Raw genomic sequence first — 25,145 nt, 5'->3', positions numbered from 1 at the left:
GAAGGCACAGCTTATCTGTCCACAGGGAAACTTGAACCTTGCAATTCTAGAACGTACAATAAGGATTTCTCTTCCTAGCATTTTTCTACCACTCAACATAGAATCAGAAGGGCTAGTGCTCAGCCTGATACCTGCAGTGCTGTACCTCCATTGGAATGTGGTTCTCCCTGCTGCTTGCTCTCTCCACAAATGCCATTGGGAGCACATGGAAAATCAGAATCACCCATGGCTTATATTAGAGGAAGTTGAGTAATAAATGTGACACCGGATGTTCTTCAGTCTTTCCTTGGAAAGTTTTCTCAATTGTGAGACACTTCAATTTATGTTTTTAGAAGCCAAAGATGAGTAAATTAGATGAGCTAATTATACTCATTTGAATCAAACCGTTCATCCTAGCATGGTAGTATTGGCTAGGATTAATGTGTATATTTTGATTGCATTTCTAAAAAAAAAAAAAAGTCACATCTGGCCCTCTTCTGAATTTTATGTGTTCTGTGGTCTTGATCACTTCTGTTAAAGAAATAGGCCATTCCATTTAGATGCTAGTCTGCTTTCTAAAGACATGGATTATAGACTTAAACATGGTCATTTTTCTTACCTTTACATCTGCCCAAAGTAAACCCAAATCAGCAAAGATAATTTCGCCCTTTTATCTTAACTTGTAATATTCTAGAAACTCCCACTTACTGTTACTTGGGGATATTGTTTAGGGTGTACTTGGAAAAGTAGCTCTTCAAAATTAACAAAACTCTAGGCTGAATTGATAGGCAGAATAGCCCTTGTAACTTGTTTTCTCAGAATTGCATGGGCTAGATAAGGTAATACCACATTCTTACATGCAGTAACAACAACACTAACAATTTTGGAGCTAGATACTAAGGAACTTTAATTGGCATTCATCTTTTTCTCTCTGTCTTTTTTTCCTTTTCCCTCATGTATCACTTGAGCACCTAGTTTCTCTCCCTGTTGTCAGTTCCCATTGTGTGTGTTTCAAGAAGTACTGTATTCAGATGCCAGCCAAGAAATTGTCACACAGTGGAAAGTGATATGCCACAACATTCATTGTAAGGTTTAATAAAAGCGAATTTGCATCAAATTTAAGTGTATGTTAACTTATTTTTTGCATTTCTTTTTATTTTTTAATTGTTACTATAAAGGTGATGTGCAGAGGAGTTACAGTTATAGAAGTCAGGTAATTAGTATATTTCTTTTTGGTCAGTGTTGCCCCTTCCCTCGCCTATTTTTTTCCTCCCATCCCTCCCCCCATATGCTGTTTAGTTCATTTTCCACCTAGTGTCCAATGAGTACCAGTGATGCATTTGTTCACCCTTTGTCCCTCTATTTCTGTGAACTTGATCAATATAATTTTGATAGTGAACTTTTTGACTCTTTTAAAAAAAAAGTTACATACTTGAAAATGTGCAGCCAAATAGGCTTTAAGAGAGTATTTGTAATTCTAGTGTAAAAAAAAAATCTGATTTAACTGGGAGCTGGTGGCTCACACCTGTAATCCTAGCTATTCAGGAGGCTGAGATCTGAGGATTGTGATTCGAAGCCAGTCCGAGCAGGAAAGTCCATGACTCTACTCTCCAGTAAACTACTCTGAAAAAGATGGAAGTGGCACTGTGGCTCAAGTTCTACAGTGCTAGCCTTGAGCATAGAGGCTCAGGGACAGTGCCCAGACCCTGAGTTTAAGCCTATTACCAGCAAAAAAAAAAAGTTACATGTGTGCCTTTTACTTATTCATTCAATTAGATTTAATAAATGTTGAGAACTCACCACAAACATGCTTTGTTTTGGAAGAGAAAACTAACAGAGTATCAGAGATTGATCCATTACTTAAGTGCACGGGTTTCTATTGACTGTCAATACCAGCTTACTAGCTGGTGCTTTGCCATCTGAGCCATGCCTCCAACCCCTTGAGCTAGGTAACTTTTCTAAGCTACAATTTCATAGTTAATGAGAATATGTCTCTCGAGATTTATAAAACTTTGTTTTCCACTAATTTGCTCATTTTTACTTACATGTATACTGTAATTGTTTACAGTCTGCAGGTGGATATAGAGTTTAAAGGCCTGGTTTAATAAACATTTAACGTCCTCCCTAAAAAAAAAACCACTGTAAGGCTACATTGAGTAGCCAGAATATATTTTCCTAATAAATATAGTAGGTTATTTTCTTTGGTGGAAAAAATAGGTCATTAAAATTCAACACTAGATTTATTTGGCTTTAAACCTTTACATGAACTTTATATCTACAATGATATTATTTTATACATAACCAAAAACTTTGCCAGCTGTTGGTGGCTTATGCCTGTAATCCTAGCTACTCAGGAGTCTGAGATCTGAGGGACCGTGCTTTGAAGCCAGCCAGGGCAGGAAAGTGTCCTGTGACCCTTAATCTCCACTAAATTACCCAGAAAAAGCTGGAAGTAGAGCTGTGGCTCAAGTGGTAGAGCACCACTACTAGCCTTGAGGCCAAAGAGGTTCAAGAACAGTGCCCAGGCCTTGAGTTCAAGCTCCAGGACCAGCAAAAAAAAAAAAAACCCCAAAAGTTGAATGTCTTATTTTCTGAATTCTAGATTATAAAACTGAAAAGAACTGCTGGTTTTTGAAACAAGAAAGTTGACATACTTTCTTTAAAGACGGAAAGAGCTCTTAGAAAAGATTTCAGAATTTTGAATCATGCCAAGCCCGGTCATGAGACCCTAATACCTTAAAAATTGTGTAATATTTAGAATAAGTCCTGAAATAGCATGCCCTGGATGAGATCTGTGTGGAACGTCTTGAAAACTTTACTTTGAAGGGTCTCTCCAAGGTGGGGGTTGGGTTTCTCACTGCATGTCTGTGGGAATACTGGCCATGTGTTGAGCCCTGTGAGCTGACCGCAGACACCCAGAGGGAAGTAGATTCTGTCTCTTGCTGCCTGTGGGAAGGGTGTAGCTAAGGAACAGGTTCTTGATCATTTGGAAAGCAGCTTGTCCTTTTAGTGGTAGGAGAACACAGCACTTTGAAGGCAGTGGTGTCTTCAAATGATTAGATATAGTTCCTCCAGTTGTGCAAGGCTCAGACAACAAACCTGAAAAAGCTAGGCCTGCTGCCCTCAAAGTGTACAAGATGTGCCCAGTCATCATCTGTATTTGATGGTTCAAAGGAAGCAACTACAGCGTTTGAAGTATGAGCATTCTAACCACTAAGTGTGTGTCCCTTGCACTTGCAAGTAAGTCTGTGCCTCTCTGACCAGAGCACAGGGTCCAGCAGCCAGGCCACCATGGGGAAAGGAGGTATTTTCCTTCTGTTCTGTAGATGAGAGGACAGAATAGCTGATCAGAAACCATGCTAGGATCATTGGTGCTCCAAACCTTGTGCTTTCCCAACCCCTGTGCAGGGCCGGCCACTACATCCACCAAGCCAGGCCAGAGGCAAAGCACTGGTGCCAGGGGGATGTCAAAGGAGAGGGGCCAAGTCCGTTGCACCCAGATGCAGACCTGGACGCTTAGGAAGGCCTCAGTTGCTGGGTGCCTGTATTTGCTAAGAAGCAGGTGCTTGTTCACCACTGCTAGTCCTTTAAGACTCAATCAGGTGACCAGGCCTCTGGCCAAGACATGCACAATATGGGGAGGTGGTTGCTGTTGACAGCCATCTGGTGCTATGTAGGAAGGAGGCCACCTGAGATGGCATGATTCCAATTCTGTTCCTGTTATGCCACCTCATATGGTTGACTTTGTGTGTGTGTGTGTGTGTGTGTGTGTGTGTGTGTGTGTGCATACACGCATGCATGTGTATTGGGGCTGGGGCTTAAACTTGTGACTCTGGGTGTTGTCCTCTAGCTTTTTCATTCAATGCTGGTACTCTACCACTTGAGCTGGCTTTTTTTTTTTTTTTTTTTTTGTACTGGGTATCAAATCCAAGCCAGGGCTGGGGATATGGCCTAGTGGCAAGAGTGCCTGCCTCATATACATGAGGCCCTGGGTTCGATTCCCCAGCACCACATATACAGAAAATGGCCAGAAGTGGCGCTGTGGCTCAAGTGGCAGAGTGCTAGCCTTGAGCAAAAAGAAGCCAGGGACAGTGCTCAGACCCTGAGTTGAAGCCCCAGGACTGGCAAAAAATATATATATAAATAAATAAATAAATAAAAATAAAAAAAAAATCCAAGCCATTGCACTTGCTAGGCAAGCGCTTTGCCACTGACCTACATCCCAGCCCTTGAGCTGGCTTTTTGGTGATTACTTGGAGCTAAGAGTATCTTGGATTTGTCTGCCCAGGCTGGCTTTGCACCGTGATCTTCAGATCTCTGCCTCCCGAGTAGCTGGGATAAATAGGCGTGAGCTAGAATTATAGGCATAGGCCAGCATATTGTAGATTTTCACCTCCATGTGTCAGTACTCACATCAACTTTCTGTGTGATAATTGACTCTTCAGAAGAAGCTTAGAAGGATAAACACTGCATTCAGAAGTGACAAAGTGTGTTCAACAAGACTTTGTTGAGAATGTACTGTGTACTAGGCAGCGTTTCAGAGGCTGTCAGCACACAGTCTCCTGAGGGAGCATGTCTCCCCAGGAAAGAGGGACTTTCATTCAGGCAGCTGCAGTTTACGTTCATGCGGAGCTGCAGTTTATGTTCGTGCGGCGTGAGGCATAAAGGGCAAGCAGTATAGGAGGGGTGATGGGTTCCTGGACCTGTGCAGGGCTCTGAGAGGCAGGAAAAGCAAGTGGGAGGAAGGCATGCAGGTCAGGCCTGTAGCCGACAAGCTCTGATTTACTGAAACAACTCTTCTGCTGAGGTGGCTTATGCTGGTTTCTGTTGCTTGCAAATGGAGAATCTTAGTTGAGTACAGGTGATGTTTCTATGTTTATAAAAAGTCCTGATTTTCATAAAAACTGTGCTTAAACAAAAGAATGGCAGGACAGCTTGTGCTGAATGTGTAGGTACACCCCCGTTTGAGGTGACTGTGAAGCATCTGTTGGATGCGATGTCAGTTCTATGACTTTCCTGAAGGAACACCATTTGCTCTGTTGCAGTTCCCTCAAAACAAGGCTGCTCTGATTTCTGTAAATCTTCTTTATTTTCGGCTTAAAATAACGTGTGTGTGTGTGTGTGTGTGTGTAAGATGGAGAAGGAACGAGCACTGAGCTCTTCTTTCTCCACTGTTCCTTAACACCTCTGGTGTTGTGCTATGGACAAAACAAACTTACTGCTTCCAGCATGCTTTCGTGGTTGAAAGGAGGAAAGACAGTCACTGAGATGTAGAAGGCAAACAAAGCCATTGAAGAAAAAGGTGACCTGTTAGGTTGTAAATGATATAAAAGACAGGAGGAGTCCAAAGATCATTAACTTATTCAACCAAATTCATGTAGAAGGGTGGGTGGGTGGGGGCAGGGTGAGCTTCAAGTTGACAAAGGCAAGGTAAACTGGAAGCAATATTCTAGATAAAATAGGAATGTCTCCTGTGGCTGAGACCACTTTATCCAGTCATGGTTGGAGGAGGGTCTCTGAGATAAAACAGTGAACTTACTTGGCATTTCAGCCAGTTGCCTCCAATGATATTTTTTCCCTTTTTTTTTTTTTAGCATATATTAGTTGTAACCAATGGGTTTCAATATGATGTTTCCATATATCCATTCAGTGTGCCTTGATCAGATTCATCTCCTATATTCTCTTCCTAACTCATTTTCTCAGAATAATTTCAGCAAATTTTCATGTATGAGCATGGGAAACTTTGATTGGGCTAACCCCCATCCTCTCTATTCCCTTCCCTCTTTCTGCTGGTGCCCATTCACCAAACAGAAGCTATTTTACATTGCTGTCATTCATTCTTTTCTTCTCTCTGTGCATGCTCATCTTGGGGCTTGAACTCAAGCCTTGGTGTTCTTTCTCAGCTTTTTCATTCAAGGCTGGTGCTCTACCACTTGAGCCACAGCTCCACCTCTGATGCTTTGCTGGTTCATTGAAGATGAGAGTCTCAGGGACTTTTGGCTTCTGATCTTTCACCAGCCAATTATTGGAGATAAGAGTCTCATATTTCCTGCCCAGGCTGACTTTGAACCTCAATCCTGAGATCTCAGCCTCCTGAGTATCTAGGATTAAAGGTGTAAGTCACACTGGTCCCTAGCTTGTGCTGTTCATTTTTAAGGACTAGATTCTGCATATGAGAAATATTGTGAGATGTTGGTCTGAATCTGGCTTATTTTTGTTTTAATGTGATGATCTCTGGTTCCATTCATTCTCCTGTAGAGGACGAGACCTCATTCTTCTGCATGGCTGAGTAGTACACCACATTTGCTTTATGTGTTCATCAGTTGATATCCATTGGGGCTCATTTTCTTAGTTCAGCGATTGTGACTAGTGCTACTATAAACACTGAATGGGTCTCTTCTCTTGTGTGCTGCTTTGCATTCCTTTGGGTGCCCAGGAGTGGCATAGCAGGATTTGTGGTAGTTTGATTTTTCATTTTTTAAGAAACCTCCACACTGATGTCCACATCCTCACCATCACTTTTTGTTTGTTTTCTTTTTTCTTTTTTTTTTTTGCCAGTCCTGGGGCTTGAACTCAGGGCCTGAGCACTGTCCCTGGCTTCTTTTTGCTCAAGGCTAGCACTCTGCCACTTGAGCCACAGCACCACTTCTGGCCATTTTCTATATAGGTAGTGCTGGGGAATCGAACCCAGGGCTTCATGTATACTAGGCAAGCACTCTTGCCACTAGGCCATATATTCCCAGCCCTTGTTTGTTCTTGACGAAGATGACAGTGACAGCCATTCTGACTGGGGAGGTGGGAAGGGAATCTCAGTGATGCTACACAATAATTAATTCCCTCAAGCTGCCAGAGGGATCCCCACTCCCCAGGCCTTGTGTGGACAGGAAGGGTCTGCTGCTGTCCGCCCTCCATCTCACCACAGAACATGGTAACAGCCTAGGTCAGCCCGCACTGGCCAGCCTGCCCGGCCTTAGGTGCATTCTCCATGTGTTCTACCCCTCCCACAGTAAGCAACCTGGGCAGGCCATGCCGGGCTTGGGTCGCCTCCCCTGGCGCGGGGAGTCAGGCTCTACTTTACTCTACTCGCTCCCTTTCTCACCCTCTTCCCTGGTCACCCGACCCGCAGGTAAGGCCAGAGTGGAGTGGGGGGGCTCAGGAAAGACCTCAGGTGCACGCGGCCGTACGAGATTGCTTTACCTCCCTCCTTACCCGTGAAGAAAGCCAGGCGTACGCGGATCTCAGAGACACTTCAAGAGCAAATATGATTTAATAAGGGAGTGGCTAGCAGTTGATATAGTAGGGGGCGACGAGAGAAGGGGTGATCGATCAGAGAGCTGGCGATAGGCTGGCGAGCTTGTCATAGGACCCCGTCATGAGCTAACGTCACTTGTTTAGCACCACCCCAGGGGCAAAAAGCCCTCGAGAATGGGGAGCACATGGGCTGGCTAGAGAGTTGGGGGTCTGTTCGCAAAGCCAGTTCTTCTGGTTCCGGACCCAGAGAATTGTGGCCTGCTTCCGCATTCCCCTAGGGCTGGGGGAAGGGCGGCGTCTAGGGAGTGCTCTCCATTGCCCTTCCCCCTCAAGGCCAAAGCTGAACCCCAACAAGGCCAGGGCCTCCCTACACTGCTGGAGACTGTGGGCTCTCTGCTTTTTTGGTCAGCGCTGAACAGACCCAAGACAGCAGCTTTGTTCAGGCCTGATGGGCAAACTTCCCAGGGTCTGGAAACCTCAGCTCTTGTCCGGAGAGTCCCCGGCCACAGCAAGCAAGTGGTAGACATTTTGTGTAGAGGCCAACATGGTTCAGACCCACAGTTCACATTACAGAGCGGGCACCACAGAGTTAGAGGACTGAGAGTAGGAAGAAGGGATCAAGCAAGGTAGACCGGAAGCACTGCAGCCCCACCCCTGTGGAAGATTTCCATTCTAGAACATTCCTGGGTTAGGGGTAGCTTTACTAGTCCTGAAACCCAGAGAACTTTTTTTTCCTGGGACACAGATACTTCCCCAGGCAGTTGGGTCTGGGGGTACTGAAATACCCCTTAGCCAGAACCACTTTCCTCTATTCAGAAAGCCTTGTTCCTGGGACTGCCAGGCTGCTCCACGATGGTAAACTCCTGGTTAGAGGTCCCCTGAACCCAAAACCTGGCTTCTATGAGAGCCCTGGTGACTGCCAGCCCTGTCTGTCCATGTTGGAGCCCAGCCTCCATTTAGGTCAGTACACATAAATAGATCTGAGGAAGGAGGGTGTGGCCCAATTCCAAACACCTGTGCAAATATCAGCTCGTGTAGACACTTAACTTGGAAGGGCCACACATTTTTGTTCCAGTTTTGCCCCCAGGTGACTCCTCCCCTTTTATCCTGAAGCTCAGCTTGGTCATAATCTCAGCCCTGTTTGGTTGGTTTTTTGTTTTTTTATTTATGAAAATGTGGTTAAGTTGTGACCTAGACACTGAATCATGACATTGCTAAACAAGCAAAGCAGTCAGCCCATGGGTGCTGTCATGCACTCGTGGGTGAGACCATGGGGTAAGGAAAATGGAGCCGGGCTGAGGATGCCTGTGTGTGTTCAAGATGGATGCTCAGGGGTCAGCTGTCAACTTCCTCCCAAGCAAAGGGTCTGATTCAGGGGTGCCAGAGAGAACACGCAGAAGGCCCTTGTTTGTCCTCGTGTGCTTGCCCTGTGTAGGACAGGACAAGAGGCAGAAGAAGAAAGATGTAAACAAGGCCACCGAGTGACAGATTGTCCCAAACTGCATAGACATGATTTGGATGCAACAGAAATGAATATCAGCGCCACATTCTAGTTGTAGGTTTCTGGCTTTTTTCCTCCACCAGAACATAAAAAGTTCAACAAGAAAGTACCACTCACATTGCAATGTTGAGATAAAGCTGGCTATAGCATGTGCTTTTAGTTGTCTTTTTTTTTTTAAAGCTTTTTTATAAAGTCAGTGTGTTGGAGGTGGGGATTTACTCTGACTAGATTGGGACAAGGATAGAGGAAATTAAAGACAGACCAATTAGGCAGGCATTATCCCCCTGTTCTCCAGGGGCCAATGGAAACTTTCCTCAAGCCGCTTCACTGAATTCTCTTTTGTCAGTATTTAAATATAAGGCAGGCTTTCCTCTACTGTATTCTAGAAAAGCCATGACAGAAAATAAACCAGCCTGGGTGGACTCTCCTCTATTCTAGTCTGCAAGAAACCCAAAGCAAACCAAACCAAAAATACTCAGGCTGAACATGAACACTGGAACGTTTCTTGTTAGGATGAGAAACTATTATTGTTCATACTTTCCATTGATCACATAAGCTCCGAGCATTACCAGTGCTAAGGTATGGACAAAGCACTAATATAGACTAACGCTGCAAAGTGAGCAAGCAATCAATGTCTGATCTTTGTGATGTTTTTGAGAGCAGTGAGCCCCAAGTTGTAACCAGTGGCAGCAGTCCACAGACCCTGACTATCGCCAGTTCCTAATCTGTGGAAACATGTGTGTAGTTGCAATGATCTTAATTTAGCCACAAATAAATTATTATCCGCCGAGGCCCATAATAAATATAGTTTAAATTGCATGCCAACTGTTAGACCCTAAAATTAGACAGCTTTGGTCTTTCCAAGGGGAGGAGGTGTTCTAGGCTACACCAGCTGAGATTGGTTGTGACACCACAGGCATTTTGGGGGAGAGAAAAAAAGGCACAGAGGTGTGGGTTTTCTTTTTTTTCTGATGAGTGAACATATTTCAGTTATAGAAAACTTATTTCTGGGTCAGACAGAAGCCATGTTTCAAATGTTTTCCAACAGCTTGGAGGCAGCCTGACTTTTATCTTCTCTCTGCCTTTGGCTCCCCAGGGCTCATTGTGCCAGATGAAGCCAGTGGGTGACTCAGAGGCTGCCCTCCCGGCTTGTTCCTGCGTTCCAGTCTTCCTTAATTAGCAGAAAAGGTGTTTGTGCCCTGGTGACAAAGTGCCTTCAAATAGCCGCTCTCTGAAAGGAAATGTAGGGCAATCTTGCAAATTAACCTGAACCCCAGAGAATATAGGCCAGGTGTGAAATTAGGGTGACCCCAATAGAAAACTGACAGCTTCGGTCAAGGTTTCCTCACCTGAAAAATCTGGAGAATGGCAATATTGCCAGGACTATATCCAGTGATGGTTACAAAGTGACCACTAGGATACCCCTCTCCTACCCCTGCCTTTATTTTCATTTTCATGTCTTCTGCTATGCAGGGGTGAAGGGCAGACTCACCAGGTAGGTTTCTTTGGAGAAAAGGGGTTAATGCTGGATGCACACTGAATTTTAAAAAATCCATGTTTTTAAGATGGTACCAGTGGCTCAGCCTGTCATCCTAGCTACTCAGGAGGCTGAGCTCTGGGGATTGAGGTTTGAAGCCAGCTTGGGGCAGGCACGTCCATGAGACTCTCCAATTAACCAGTAAAAAGCTGGAAGAGGAGCTGTAGCTCAAGTGACAGCACCCAGGTTCTGAGTTCAAACCTCAGGACTGGAACAAAAGAAGATCAGAAGGTTTGCAGGTACAAAGTATTTTCCTTTTTGTTGTTAAAAAAAAAAAAAAAGGAAGGACGCTCTCTTCCTTGCTTCTCACCTGTGGGGACTGGCTGGCATGGCGTCGTGGCGGCCATCCCACACCATGAGGGGCCTGCCTTCTAGGAGTGAAGGCAGAAGAGAGATGACGAGACTCTTGATTTCATAGTCATGTCCTCTGGACTTCCTCTCAGATGCAAAGCACCACACACCTAGAGCTTGGGTCAGGTCTCTTTGACTTCTGTCACACATACTTGCCAGAAGCCACACAGGGTTAGTGCCACTAGTGCTGCCAGCACCATCATGAAAAGAATGAGCCCTTCCTGTTGGCCCTTCCAGGGCCTGAGTGCATGTGTGTTGAGCTTCATGTTGCTCAGTCTTCACTACAGTCCGCTGGGCTGGCTACTTCGCTCATCTCTGTTTTGGAATTTGAGGACATTGTAGTTCATTGGAAGTAGCCAACCTTTCACTGAGCTTTATTAACACTTGCAATAAAACAAATGTTTGGTTTTCCTTGTCTATTTTGGTCAGAAACTTGAGGTTTGAAGTGGTTAAGTTCTTCCCTGCAACTGCTAAGTGGGAGACGGAAATGAAGCCTTTCTTGGCATCATTTGAATTAAATATATCCATTCCAGACCTGCCTGTGAAATTTGCATTTCCTTGAGATAATAAATCTCTTCTCTGTGTCTTAGAGTCTTAATAGGTTCATCCACCTAACCAGTTTCCTGGTGCTGCATTTTTAAACATGTGCAATCAGCCCATACTTACTAGGAAAAACAAACAAACTTGTCACTCTTCCAGCAACCTGCAGACCACAATGAGCAGATCCATGTGAGGTTTGAGACCCATTTTTTTTTTTTTGCCCATCTGGGGCTTGAATTTGGGGCATGGGCTCTGTCCCTGAGCCTCTCTGTGCTCAAGGCTAGCACTCTACCACTTAAGCCACAGCACCACTTCTGGCTTTTTCTGTTTATGTGGTACTGAGGAATTGAACCCAGGGCTCCATGCATGCTAGGCAAGCACTCTACCACTAAAGCTACTCTCCTCACCCTTGGGACCCATTTTTAAAATAGATCCTGATTAGCCAGAGGGAGGCCAGCATAGGCAAGAAGAATAGGTGTTGTGTTGGCTACATGTGACTTACACAGTGAAAGGAAGTGGATAGGTTTAAGTTGGAAGGCGAAGGCCAGGATGATGACTTTAAGTATTTAAACAGTTGTCACCTGGCCAAAAAAGATCTCTCATTCTGAATTATTGGAGTGCACAGACTAAGATCAGTGAGAGGAAGTGACACAGCTCAGCAGATCCTAGGACCACAAATTGATTCTAGTCTGGGAAGCAGGGTTCTCTGTCACTCAGGTCTGAGCCAAGAGGATTGCGTTTATGTTAGAGCACTTTAGAAGAGGTGCTGGGGCTGGGAATATGGCCTAGTGGCAAGAGTGCTTGCCTCATATACATGAAGCCCTGGGTTCGATTCCTCAGCACCACATATATAGAAAACGGCCAGAAGTGGTGCTTTGGCTTAAGTGGCAGAGACAGTACTCAGGCCCTGAGTTTAAGGCCCAGGACTGGCAAAAAATAAAAAGAAGAAGAAGAGGTGCTTGCATGGAACACTAACCTAAGTGCCTTGTCTCTTGAAGAATAGGAGCTAGAAGTAATCTCTAAGATAGTATTCAGGCTTAGGACATAAAGGGCCAGGGTGGGAGTTCAGTTTAACTCATTCACACTAATCTCTGGTTGAGGGAGCTCTAGAGCCCACATTTCCAATCCTTGTTCCAAGAAGTAGACATTTCCCTGCAGGCCTTTTTTTTCCCCTCACCCCTCCTACAAATTTACCTTCCTTAAGACTATAGCCCCCTACTCTCCAAAGGCATCCATCCTTTCCTCATATCTACAAATAGGTGTATCTATCTCAGATTATATTAATAGAGTTCTAAGCTATTCTCCACTTACATGTCAACTTCATTTGGCAGCCATATTTCATCTGAATATTTCTTGGTATATAGGTTGAAAGTCTACTTACGGTCTATATCAGATGGAATAGATAATGATTGACCACTGATACCAGTTAATGAATAAGAATAGCATACCCACTTAAGAAAGAAAAAAAGTCCATGAGACATATCCTGAGAACATACCCGGGCCAAAGGAGACAGGAAAATGCCACCTGCCACCGTTAGACCCTGCAACTTTTAGCAAGAAACTTCTGAACATAAGTCACTAAATGCAAGTTACAGTAGAGAGAAAAAGGCAGAGAAAAAGTGAAACCCGTTTTAAATAACCAGAACTTTAAATCCATCTCATTAAGCATAACATAATGTTGTAATTCCATTTCTTACTACCTCTGTTTCCTGTCCCCTCCATGTTTTCCCTTTTCCTTTCTTCTCCCTTCATCTATTCCTTCCTTCCTTCCTTCCTTCCTTCCTTCCTTCCTTCCTTCCTTCCTTCCTTCCTTCCACTTTTCTCTCTGCCCTTATCCCATTCTCCTTTGCTAGACTGGTAATACAAAGATGCAATTTAACAGTGTAGACATAGAAAGGTAAGATCAATGTGCCAAGTCAACCATCTTGGTTTTGCTGTTTCTTTAAACACTCTTTAGACTCTATATAAGGCATCATGGTAGCCGTTATAGAGAAGACAAAAGGTGGGCACATGGGTCCCAGTCCCTAGAGGTATTTGAAATCTGATGAGGGGAAAAAAGGAATAGCCATATCCTGCCTGGAAACTGGTGCCTTCAAAGAGGAGGCATACCTTGTCGGAGAGGGGTGTAGCCAGTGGGCCCCAAGGCATTTGATTAGAACTAGATCCATGGAGTAGTGTGTTCATGGCAACCCATCTGTTTATCATTCACTCTGCAAGTGCTTATTGGGAGTCTGTCTCTGCGTGTCAAGTCCTCTGCTTAGAATTGGAGACAGGACAATGAATAAAAGCAGTCAGTCATCACGGTACTCTGGATGAGTGAGGGGCACAGAGCAACAGAAGCAACACCAACATGCCTATGTAAGTAGCAAGGGAACCGGAAGTGCAGGGTCCTTGAAAGCAGGGGGACCCAGTTAAGTTGGGAGGGGACATAGCAGAGAGCTCTGAGGTCTTAGAGAAAAGCAGGAGAGCACATCTGGGAGCCCAAGGGAAGTTCTCCAGGCAGCACAAATAAACAGCACGAATCAGGGGCTGGTACCAGAAAGCCAAACAGCTGTTCATGTCCTGAGTTCAGTAGACCGAAGAGGAGAGTGAAAAGTTAGGAAGTTGCAAAGGTTCAAGGCCATGATCAGCATTTTATATAAGCAAGGGAGTGAACTTGTCCTGTTTGTGTTCTAGAAGTCTCCTCTGGCTGCTGTGGAGACATTGGAATGAGAGTGGGCACCCAGGGCCTGAGTGAGGGAGGCCAGGATGGACTTGGGTGTGGGTAATCATAGGGAGATGGAGGCCAGTTTTAGCTCTATGTTGGATTAAATAAGAAAGTAACTTTTGTTTTGTCTTTTGAGGTGGAATCTCCTTCCATAGAGCTTAGGTCGACCTCAAACTAAGGATCCTCCTGTCTCAGCCTCTCAAGTGCTAGGATCACAGGCATGTATCACCATACTGGGCCAAAATGACTTTTTCGTTTGTTTCAATTGTATCCATCCGAACTGAACCTTTGGCTCTTTCCATTAATTGAGTATTGAAGAATATGTAATTTCCTCTTAAGTAAATTCCTTCTAGTACTTTTACCACCAATAGTAGTCAACACTATCAAAGTCTCTGGCCTTGGCCTCTTATTCCTCAATTCCTGGATTTTCCGAGATCTGCCATGATGAGCTTAGCTGGGCTTTGTCCTCTCTTACATCCTCCCTTTACCTCTCCACTGCCTTTGCTGTTTCCACTGAGATTGTTTGAAAAGAAGTCCCTGGGAACTTGTCCTTACACAGGCACGTAGCCCCTGTCCACTTGGTGTGGTGTGCCTTTCGTAGGGGGTAGATGGAACATTAGAGAAATCTATAAACAAATATCGAGCACTAGCAAATGACAGGCATGATGAAGTGTTTAGGGAGTCCTATTGCAGCCTGCAATTTACTTAAAACCCATCAGAATTAGGACGGAGTAATGGGAAATGGAGGCACAGGTGGGTAGATAATGGGATACCGAGGAGGGTTCTCCACTGTGCGGAAGTCTGAACATTTTCATAAAGAATGTGAGGAGAATAACCCATTTCCAAGCCTGGGTTTCTGCCCCAGGGTCTTTGCTTATAACCAGGCCCTGGCTCTCACTTGCCTCTTGAACCCCAGAGAAGACCCACTGCCTGGGGTCTGAGGGCTCCACTATTCTCGAGACCCTCTAAGCTGAAACAGGCGCCATTGTCGGTGCTGATGATCCTCCTGGGTGAAGATGAAAAACAGCCAGGGAAGCAAAGTTCCTCTGGCTGTTCCCCCACTCCGACAAGGGCCTCGCAGACTTGCCAGGCAGAAAGCAGCTCCGAAATAGCCCTCTGTCCCAGCTGTCAACCCCTCTGTCCCAGCTGTTAGCCCCTTTGTCCCAGCTATCACCCCCTTTGTCCCAGCTGTCACCCCTTCTGTCCCAGCTGTCACCCCTTCTGTTCCAGCTGTCACCTCCTTTGTCTCAGCTGTTCCCCCGTCCCAGCTGTCACCTCTTCTGTCTCAGCTGTCACCCCCCTGTCCCAGCTGTCAGCCCTCTGTCCCAGCTGTCACCCCTACTGTTCCAGCTGTCACCCCTTCTGTCCCAGCTGTCAGCTCCCCTGTCCCAGCCCTCTGTCCCAACTGTCACCTCCCCTGTCCCAGCTGTCACCCCTCTGTCCCAGCTGTGACCCCTACTGTTCCAGCTGTCACCCCCTCTGTCCCAGCTGTCACCCCTTCTGTTCCAGCTGTCAGCCCTCTGTCCCAGCTGTCAGCCCCTCTGTCCTAGTTGTCACCCCCCTCTGTCCCAGCTGTCACCCCTTCTGTTCCAGCTGTCACCCCCTCTGTCCCAGCTGTCACCCCTTCTGTCCCAGCTGTCACCCCCTCTGTCCCAGCTGTTAGCTCCCCTGTCCCAGCTGTCACCTCTCTGTCCCAGCTGTCACCCCTTCTGTTCCAGCTGTCACCCCCTCTATCCCAGCTGTCACCCCCTCTGTCCCAGCTGTCCCCCATCCCAGCTGTCTCCTCTTCTGTCCCAGCTGTCACCCCCTCTGTTCCAGCTGTTAGCTCCCCTGTCCCAGATGTCAGCCCTCTGTCCCAGCTGTCACCCCCTCTGTCCCAGCTGTCCCCATCCCAGCTGTCACCTCTTCTGTCCCAGCTGTCACCCCCCTCTGTCCCAGCTGTCAGCCCCTCTGTCCCTTCTGTAACCTCCTCTGTCCCAGCTGTCAGCCCTCTGTCCCAGCTGTCATCTCCTCTGTCCCAGCTGTCTCCCCCTCTGTCCCAGCTGTCAGCCCCTCTGTCCCAGCTTTCACCCCCTCTGTTCCAGCTGTCAGCCCTCTGTCCCAGCTGTTAGCCCAGAAAGTACATTTTTCTAAGCACGACTGCCAGGCAATAGCCAGCAGCAACAGCAGCAGCAGCAGCGTGCCCCCACCGAATGCCGAGAGGAGGAATGCTCGTAGCTCCCTGGGCCAAGCCTGGCGTCTCCCAGCTGAGCATACGGAGCCCTAGAGTGTAGAAGGGAGCTATTTAGAGGAAAAGCTAGAATTAGAACTCAGGTTTAAATTTTTCTAACTCGGCTCGATATAGCAAATGACAAACTCCTTATAGCTGTAGCCATATGGGGCGAGTCAGAATGCCTCACGCCCTCCGACGGCGTGTGCCACTCTGGCTAGCAGTGCACTGTTTAAAACCTGGCACAAACGGAGTGGTGGCTTGACTTGAACACCCCAACTCACAGGCTGTGGGGCCACCCAGAGCCCTGATAGAGCCCTAATCTCATAGGCAAAACTCGCTCAGGTGCCAGGAAGCTATGAAAGCAGTCAAAAAGAAAGAAAGAAAAACATGATAAGCAATATCTAGGCCATCTGGGCACCTGGGCCTATTCCTTGGTGTGTGTGTGGGGGTGGTGGTGCATGAGGGGTTTAAAGGCTGATTTCCTCCCTTCCTTCCTTACTCAGTATCCTTTGGGTGTGGCTGTTCACACCCATGTGTAACAGTCTTACTTTGGTTCTGGCTTTGCAATCCTCAATAGAATTTGTAGCTGGACCAGAGGTTTGGTGGCATATTCTAATTGCTTGGGTCAGTCTGCTAAAATAGTTTTCCTCCTCTGATATCTGAGGCTCCTGCTATGGAACGAGAACCTTGTGGGGTGAACTGGCCTGTGTGACAGACTTTTAGCATGGAGTCCTAAGGAAAGTTGGTCTTGAATGCCATTTGGACTCCTAGTGAACAGAGGACAGCAATCATGACCAGAAAGGGACAGCGATCCCCCTATAATGCCACCTGAATTAAGAGACGCAACGTCCCCTACAGGAGACTCTGCAGAACCCAGTGGGTCAGGCGGACTTTGGTGGTGAATGCACCACTCCCAGACTGTTGCTGATGACAGCTCCACGACTCCTGTTATTAGTGCGCAGCTTCTGCCTGTTGCTTTCACAGCCTGGAATCGCTTGTTTCTTTTTTTTTTTTTAAGTTTTTATTATAAAACTGATGTACAGAGAGGTTACAGTTTCATACGTTAGGCATCGGATACATTTCTTGTACTGTTTGTTACCTTGTCCCTCATACCTCCCTCACCCCAAATATACTAATATCTATAATAACAGAATAGTAGAAAGAACTTATCTCCTCATAAACTTTATTTTACTTGGATGTGGATAATACACATTGAATCTTTGGGGTTTTTTTTTTTTTTGGCAGGATCAGGTTTAAATTCAGGGCTGCCTGTCCCATTTGAGCCACACCTCCACTTGCCTTTTGCTTTTTAGTTACTTTTTTTTAGGCAGTGTCTACTGTGTTTTTCCCCAAACTATCCTGGACTGTGGTCCTCCTACTTACAACTTCCACATAACTGAGATGGCAAGTGTGAACCGCCATGCCCAGCTTTGTTGAGTTGGAATCACTTGTTTCTTGTGACAAGGACTTGTTGTAGTGGAGGCTGGTCTCTAGCTAGCAATCTTCCAGCCTCCACACCCCCAAGTGCAGACATGTCCCCTGCTACCTCTCTCTGTAGCTATCTTGTCTTCTCAAACCCTTCGTTCTCACAGAGAACTCCCATTGAAGTCTTCATTCTAGAAAGAATTTTGAGCCTGTCTCCATAGGGAGGTTTAAAGTGCTTGGGCATTCTGGGACCACCTTCACTAATGTTCCATCCAGGGGACCCTGAAAACTCCCAGTTCACAGCAGTGGTACCCCAATACACGGGCCCATGGCCTTAACATCTCACAGCGAGCCCTGTCTCCTGCGGCCACAGCCTGTGACGGTTCTGCTCCTTGGCCTGGCCTGCAGCTCTGCTCTGCAGTGACTGACATGTGAGGATAGGTTTGGGAAGTTCTGCTAAGCATCTCACCTTGCAGTGTGGCTATATCTCAGACTCTCTCTACCTGGCAAGCACCTGTTTCCAGTTTTTGCCCAGTGGAGCTGCCAAAGGCCACAGCTCTGCACTGTGAGGATCTCTCCTTCATCAGAGCAGAAGCTGCTTTGCCGCTGCATCCTTAAGCCTTCCAAGTTTGGGGTGTGGATGAGCTTCCTGCCATGCGTCTTTCCTTCCTTTTTTTTTTTTTTTTTTTTTTTTTTTTTTTGGCTAGTCCTGGGCCTTGGACTCAAGGCCTGAGCACTGTCCCTGGCTTCTTTTTGCTCAAAGCTAGCCCTCTGCCACTTGAGCCACAGTGCCACCTCTGGCCGCTTTCTATATATATATGGTGCTGAGGAATCGAACCCATTGCTTCATGTATACGAGGCAAGCACTCTTGCCACAGGCCATATTCCCAGCCACCTCCCCCACTTTATTTTTGCCAGTCCTGGGCCTTGGACTCAGGGCCTGAGCACTGTCCCTGGCTTCTTTTTGCTCAAGGCTAGCACTCTACCACTTGAGCCATAGCACTACCTCTGGCCTTTTCTATTTATGCTGGGGAATTGAACCCAGGGCTTCATATATATGAGGCAAGCACTCTTGCCACTAGGCCATATTCCCAGGCCCTGCCATGCATCTTTCTAGGCATAAAGGGACACTTTCAATCTGGAGACTTTTATTTTTAGAGCTGAGGAATTTTTATGGCCATATTACTTTCAGACTTCCTCCCCTCTGAGCACATACCATTCTCTGTCACTCTCCCGCTCCCCCCCTCCTTCCATCCTCTCTCTTCTCTTTCTAGATCATTTTGGTTGGATATGTTGTTCTTCGATCCTTTTTCTCCTTAATATCAATCTATTCTTTTCCAATTTTTAGTGCAGTTTCTTTCGATTTTGTGCTATCTCCTAGAAGAGTCCTTCAACTTCATTCTTAGCCCCCCTCCTTTCCTCTCTCTCTCTCTCTCTTTCTTTTTTTTTGTGCCTGGGGCTTGAACTCAGGGCCTGGGTTCTACCCCTGAACTTTGTGCTCATGGCTAGCACTCTACCATTTTGGGTTATAGCTCTACTTGTGGATTTGGGTGGTTAATGGAGATGAGAGTCTCGTGGACTTTCTTGACTGGTATTGCTGATATTGAACCATGATCCTCAGGTCCTCATATCTCAGTCTACTGAATAGCTAGGATTACAAGCAGGAACGACCAGTGCCTGGCCCCCTTTTTCAATTTTAATAAGAAAAATTCTATTCCTTATTCTTGATTTAACCTTTTCTATATGGTAATAGGATACAGAATTTTATTTCTCAAAGACTTATAGATTTGAAAAATCTTGGATCCTCTTATTTCTTCCAGTGTCTCTTGTTTGGTTTAGTTTCTTTTCCTTCCTTTCCTTTTCTTCTTTCTTTCTTTCTTTCTTTCTTTCTTGTTTGCTTTCTTTTTGTTGGTCATGGGGCTTGAACTCTGGGCCTGGGAGCTGTCCTCGAGCTCTTCAGCTCAAGGCTAGCGTTCTACCATTTGAGCCACAGCTCCACTTCCAGTTTTCTGGTGGTTCATTGGAGATAAGAATCTCATGGAGTTTCCTGCCTGGGCTGGCTTTGAACCGTGATCCTCAGATCTCAGCCTCCTGAGTAACTAGGATTACAGGTGTGAGCCACTGATACCCAACTCCTTTTCTTTTCTGCATTGATTTTTCTTCATCATGTAGGGAAAACCTGGACCCTCAGTTTATGTCTCATCTTTTAAGACTTTACAAGATGATTTGGAGGCTGCGAGTGCATGGTCAGAACCTGTGGACTTCCCCCTTCTGGCTGCTGAGCCAGAGCTTATAAATGCAAACCGTGGGCCTAGAAGCTTTTTCTTTAGAGTCATCTGATTTGTCCAGAAAGAATCTTCTGCTTCTCCCTAAGTCTTTCATATGCAGAGGTAGCTTCTACAGATTTTCACATGTCACCTCTGGCTTGTCCCCATCTGGGTAACCCAGTTAAACTGTAGACTAGTAGTCAGAACCTGTGACATGATGGAGAGATGTGATCCCTTCATCAGCAGATGTCTGACAATGCCTAGCTTTGGCCCCTCACATCAACCCAGCCCCTCCCCTGGCACTCAGAGTCTCCTAGCCTGGAGGACCTTTGATGTCCACCAGAGTGACAGAGCAAAACTTGTCACTGTAACCTTCTCCAGAGGACTTAGATCATTGCCTCCTCCGCTCATGGTGCCCCTGTCCTTCATCCCATCCCGTCTTTCAGGATTATGTCAGATCCTCTTGTCTGCTATCTTTTTCTTTATTCTCTCTGCCTTTTATGCATTTCTACCTTTTTGTTTTTGGTAGCTCCCTTCCTTTCTAATGACTGGCACCTCAGGCAGGCGAGCAGATAAAAGCCTGCCATCTTAAAATACACCCCCAATTAACTTTAGATGGTGTGTCTATTAAAATCCATTCTCTTGAGGTTTTGTTAGAGTTGCTTGGATTTGTAGGTGAACTTACACATTGTCAATTTTATGTTGCTGTGTATTCTCCCCTCCCAAGAACATGGCAAGTCCCTGCACTTATTTTGAGCGCTGTGATCTCTTTTCAGGTTTTTCTGCTGTTCTTCATGTTAGGATAGTTGGTAAAAATACTCCACTGATAAAGAGTGTGTGAGATACACAATTGAAAAGCAGATTCGTGAGCGTGAAGACTAGTGTGCAGAAGGACAAAAAGAGTGTGATAGAGCATCTAGAAACCTTGGAGACAGACCCACAGACTCCAGTTGCCTTCTAACAAGAGTTGGGTTACAGGATTACAGGTACCTCATGTCTGTCATCCTAGCTGCTCAGGAGGTTGAGATCTGAGGATCATGGTTTGAAGCCAGCCCAGACAGGAAAGTCCATGAGACTCCTATCTCCAATTAACCACCAAAAGGCTGGAAGTAGAGGTGTGGCTCAAGTGGTAGAGAGCCAGTCTCCAGCAGAAATGCTAATGGACAGCACCCAGGCTCAGTACACACACACACACACACACACACACACACACACACACACACACACACACACACACACACACTCCAGCTCCCTATACATGGAAACAATGCTGGCTTGGCTTACTTGACTCCCAGATTTTTTGTATAAGGATATATCCAGATAACATAACTCAAAGGGTTATAGGGAGCGCTATAGGAGGACATCATGGTATTTTTTTAAATTCAACTTCTATAGCATAATTGTATAACGATCTTTCATTATGACATTTACAAAATAGGACATTTTTTTCTTTTTAAAAATTGTTTGTTTTTGTTTTGCTAGTCCTGGGGCTCGAACTCAAGGCCTGGGCACTATTCCTGAGCTTCTTTTACTCAAGGCTAGCATACCAGTTGAGCCACAGCGCCACTTCCAACTTTTTCTGTGCATGTGGCATTAAGGAATTGAACCCAGGCTTTCATACATGCTAGGCAAACACTCCACCACTGAGCTGCACTGCAAGCCATGGTTTTTTTTTTTTTAATGATATCTTTGTCCCCATAATTTCTGAGTTCCTGAATTGATAATGAATTCAAATGATACTTCATGTTCCCACCAGAATGAACAGTGCCTGCCTCTTGGTGGGTGGTGGATAAACCCCCTTCCCTCCCATCCCCTGCTGTCCCTTTCCCAGAGTTAAGTTACATTTTTTTAAATTTTATTTTTGTATTTTAAGTAATTGCACAAAGGGGTTTTGGTGTTGCACGTTCATTTATGCACGTGCTGTGCCTTGATCTCTTGTCAGCCCTTCTGTGGCTCTCCCCACCTTTCTCAGCCCCATCCATCCCCTCACCTCTAGAGTTACTCATGGGTGGGTATAGACAGAGCACCTGGGCTCTGCGCCTGGCCCTGGAAGCATCCAGAAGGAAAGTGCGCTCTCATGGATAGCGACATCCTCCATTTTCACTCTACACAAGCTGGTTCCCATCTCTGCCCTTGCCTGTTCCAGAAAGAGAAGCCAACCCCCTTTCTAGGCCTCTGACATCCCCATCAGTGCTTTCTTGTGACAGAGATGTCACTAACTCATCAGACCAAACCACTTCCTACAGGCAAATTAAAGCGGCTTAACACTTGGGTGTTGTAAGAGCTTTCCACCTTATGTAAACCTTGCCACAATCCTGCGTGATCCCAATGTCATAGAAGTGAACACTGAGACTCTTGGAAAACTGGCTAACAAACTTGCTCAAATTCCTAACGCTGCTGAGTAGCAGAGTTGGAATCTGACTCTAGGCCTCATCTTTTAAATCAGCTTTTCTTATAAGCTGAGTCTCCAGAGAATCTCCCAGCATTTCAAGAGTCTTGTTGGCTCATGTCTGTCATGCTAGTTACTCAGGAGGCTGAGATTTGACAACCAAATACTAAGCCAGCCCAGGAAGAAAAGCCTAGAAGATTCTATCTCCAATTAACCAGCAAAGAAGCTGGACTGGAGCTGTGGCTCAAGAGGTAGAGTACCAGCTATGAGTTAAAAGCCAAATGACCACACAGTGCCCGGAGTCCAAGCCCCAGTACCAAACATATTTATTCTATGGTAATAAGTGAAAGATTTATGTTTATTTTCCAGTGGTAGTGTAAAAGATTCTTCATATAATAAATGTATACTCCTTTGTGTTTCTGTCCTGTTCTATTTAACTATCTGGCTTTACAATACTATATTATTTGTTATTCCAGTTGATAATATAGTACTTCTACAGGCTTTTGCCTGTTTATAAAATATATAGGTTAATAAAATCTTGCTTCAAGGCTGGGAATGTGGCTTAGTGGTAGAGTGCCTGCCTCACCTGCATGAAGCTCTGGGTTTGATTCCTCAGTACCACATACACAGATAAAGCCAGAAGTGGTGGCATGGCTCAAGTGGTAGAGTGCTAGCCTTGAGCAAAAGACGCTCAGGGACAGTGCCTAGGCACTGAGTTCAAGCCCCATCACAAGCTAAAAGAAAAAGTCTTGTTGCAATTTAAAAGAAGAGTCTTGTGGGGGAACTAACATTGTTTGAATCTTTCATGATTTGAGTAAAAGTCAACTCCAAAGATTTACCTCTTAAGGTTCTACCTTCTTTGTGTCAGTAACCCAAGTAAATGATGCTTTCATGGGAGGTCTGATGGAAGGGGGACTGTGTACAATTGTCAAAATTCAGCCCATTCTTGACTTGTACAAATAGCAGTTTCATATAGTCCAACCTAATGTTTGTTGAGCCCCTACCTACTTAGAAGCAAGATAGTCATTTTTGCCTTGTGCCATCTCCTTGAACCACCACAACAACGCTTCACAGGATTTTGCCTCCATTTTTCTCCTGAGGAAACAGGGTGGAGCAGCTAGTGGAGACACGCTGGTGACAATAAATAATGGGGCCTCTGGGAAACACTCAGGTACTGGTCAGTTGGCAGCAGCAGTCAGCCATGGAAAACAGACTCAGACCTAATCAGTGTCTCCGCGTCTTGTCACAGCCAGTGGGGGCTGCAAACTGCAGCTTTGGCACCAAAGGGAAGGTGAATTGCCTGGTAGAAGGAGGCTGTTGTGGGGAGCAGAGCCAGGAGAACCAGATGGAGGACTGGGGGGTTCAAAGTTAAAACAAATGCAACTGGAGAGGTGAGGGGCAGTCTGGAGGGGAGATGGGCTGGCACCAGCAGGAAAGAGGAATACTGCATGGGGACCTTGCAGAATCTCCAGTGCCCTCTGAGCCGTTCAAGGCTGAGGGCCAGGTGAGCCATCTGGAGGTATTTCTGGAAAGTTCCTAGGCTGTAGATGGACTCCAGGCTGGCAAGAGGTAGATGGTGTTAAATGCACACAAATACACCAAGATATGTACTGATTAGGTAGAATATTATCCATCAGTAGAGGTGGACATAGTTGAAGTGGTTCTTAGGCATTCGTTTTTTATTTTGTCAGTTGTCTCTGTGGAAAACTACTTTCAAACTGACTCTTTTCAGTGTTGGTTGAGTCATGTTCTCTCTGTTTGTGATCAGCATTTATTTTCCGTGGGTGTTTCAAGGCATTGGAAAATTGCAGCCTCGTTTTCAGGGGGGTTGGTTGATACAGTCTTGCTGAGCTTGCTGCCACCCCAAGCCCACGAGATTCAGATGAGTTCTCAAGGCCTGGCACAAAACTACCAAAAGAAAACAAGAGTGAATGTTAGCATCCATTACCAGAGTTTTGTTTTAACTCTTCTGGGCAACCTACCAGATCTGGGGTGGATTACAAAGGCTTGTAGATGGTTAGTCTTCTGGGAGCTTCTAATATACGTGGGTTAAAGATACACACACACACACATACACACACACACACACACGAGGTTAAATATATATATATTTATTATATATATTTTATATATATATTATTTATATATATATTATATATATCATATATATAAATATATATATTTTCTACAACACACAAAATGTTGTTTTGCAACTTCCAAGTACATGGTGAATAGGTAATCAACATTAAGCAAACAAGGAAGCTGAGGGTAGTAGAGTCAGTGAGGATCTTGAAGAGGGTAGATTTGAACTCATCATTAGAAGATGATTACTTAGGAGTACGAGAGAGAAGGGGGGGGGGATTGTACCTGGAACATCTTGCTAGGGTCTGTGTGCTGAAGCTTCCTCCCATCCTCACAGAGGTCTTTCCCCTCTTGTGAAATGGCATCGTGATCTACCTAGGTGAGCAAAGCCCTGGGAATCACCCGCTGACTTCTTTCACGTACTCCTTCCTTTCCTCCTCCGCCGACTGCTGACATCAACTTGGTCTGTATTTCCTTCATTCTGACTGCTGCCCATCATTCTCTTCAAGCCCTGAACTCAGCTCTTCTGTGCTCAGCTCCCTGCAGCCTTTTTTCTAACCTATAGTCAGAATATCTTTTGATCAGATATCATTGGATCAAATATCAGCAGATCACATCCCTGTTGAAGACTTTTCCCCCCCTTCATGACTGGTTTTACTTGAAGTCTCTGAACCAAAGGATCCAGAAGTCCCACAAGAAGCCAAAGAGAAACAGGACGTATGGACCCCAGCTGAGGCCACCCAGACAAAGAGATTTTAAAAGGGACCCTTCCTTCCCCCTTTGCATTGCCAAATAAAAAGCTATAAAAGGTGCCAGTGGTTCACACCTGTCACCCTTAACTACTCAGGAGGCTAAGATCTGAGGATCTCGGTTCAAAGCCAGCCCAGGCAGGAAAGTCCATGAG

General features: G+C 45.6%; 1 long non-coding RNA gene across 1 annotated transcript; it reads right to left on the bottom strand.

Moving 5' to 3' along the window:
• Positions 1–85: 85 nt before the first annotated feature.
• LOC125341898 lies at positions 86–20,084 on the bottom strand. Its single transcript, XR_007209103.1, has 3 exons — positions 20,074–20,084; positions 2,464–2,470; positions 86–229 (listed from the first exon to the last, which is right to left on the bottom strand). It is a non-coding gene; the product is annotated as an uncharacterized LOC125341898 (long non-coding RNA).
• Positions 20,085–25,145: the final 5,061 nt, after the last annotated feature.

The sequence above is a fragment of the Perognathus longimembris genome, chromosome 25, assembly GCF_023159225.1.
Source record: "Perognathus longimembris pacificus isolate PPM17 chromosome 25, ASM2315922v1, whole genome shotgun sequence".
Classification (NCBI taxonomy): domain Eukaryota; kingdom Metazoa; phylum Chordata; class Mammalia; order Rodentia; family Heteromyidae; genus Perognathus; species Perognathus longimembris.
Note: the sequence above shows the minus strand (reverse complement) of the source record. Positions and strands in the feature narration are given on the sequence as shown.